The following is a 1,428-nucleotide window of genomic DNA, read 5'->3' as shown; positions in this document are numbered from 1 at the left end:
TGCCAGAAAATAAAAATGACACAATATTCTAGGCAGAAGAGAAAGGATGAACAACTATGAGACTCATTTAGGGCATCAGTTTCCCCTTCCTCTTCGATGTGCATTATTGTATCCTCAGCACCTCAGTACTGCCTGGAATACCAGAAGTAAATTTAATAAATACTTATTGACTCCTTTTAAAAAAGGATTTGGCTCACGTTTTAGCCTCCTGATCTCAAATACTTATAGTTTAATTATTATTTTAGTTTCATCTTTTCTGAAATTCTAATGCTATATTTACACTTATTTTTTTTAATTGCATGTTCTTTCAACTACTAACAGCATCTCTTGGCTTCCACTCATGAGACAAAGACTCTCATCTCCTTATCTTTTCCTTCACCGTTCCCCACCTTCTGCTTCTCACTGTCTCTCTTCTATAGCTTTACTTTTATATTGTTAAATTTGTTGACATTTATGTTTTTTTCTGCAACCATAACCATGTTGTCTATGCTTTCCCTTCCCTGACTGACTCTCAGGATTAAATGTGATAATGGCTACAAACTGCTCAAATAAATAAAATGTTTGAAAACACTGGTTTAAAACCACCATATTGGAGGTTCTGTCAGCTAAATGGCTTCTGCTAAGCTGCCAGCTGGGGCATGGACTCACTATGTAGTTCTGCTTTGTATGGCCTTAGTAATATTTTATGCATTTGAGTCAACATTTAAAAACTAAATGATTTCATGTTGGCTATAAAATGAAGAAGCAGTGAGCAGCACTTCTATTGATATGTTCATTGTCAAATAATTAATTGCTATTAGATTTCTCTCTTATAGAAACAATGTCACCATGTCTGGGTTGTTCCTAGGAGATATGTTTCTGGCATCTTTACACCCTTCATATCATCATATCACTAGTGTGTGGAGTTGCCTTGTTCCCAGAAGTTTCTCCTCTGGAAATCCTCCATCCTCTTTCTCCAGTCTGGCCCGGTGTACTCAGGGTCTGCTGCGTTTGAGTGATTTCTCTTTTTCTGGAACTCATGTATTTGAAGACTGTATCTTCTAGATTGGTCTTTTATCTGCCTTTTCTTCATTCATATTTTCTGCCCATATTTTTTTTCTACACTTTAAAATATTTTGTTGCTTTTTCGTTTTAGCAACCTTAATATAAACCTCTTAGGATGCTTTCAGATTCTCTAGTTGACACTTTTCTTGAGAATTCTAACTTTATTTCTCTCTAATCATGTTATTTCTCTTCTGCTTCCAGAATGATTTGTCTTATTCTAATATGAATTTCTCTGATGTTAAATTTCCTTTTTTTTTTTTTTAGGAATTTTGGTCATTATTCTCTTTCACGATGTTGGTTTTCTTCTTATGCCTAATAAGCCATGGTTGTCCTTAGAGACAATTAGGTGACGGGATGAGTCAGTGGTTTTGGTGTTTCTTTGCT

This window comes from Galeopterus variegatus, unplaced genomic scaffold (genome assembly GCF_000696425.1).
Source record: "Galeopterus variegatus unplaced genomic scaffold, G_variegatus-3.0.2 Scaffold1294, whole genome shotgun sequence".
NCBI lineage: Eukaryota > Metazoa > Chordata > Mammalia > Dermoptera > Cynocephalidae > Galeopterus > Galeopterus variegatus.
Note: the sequence above shows the minus strand (reverse complement) of the source record.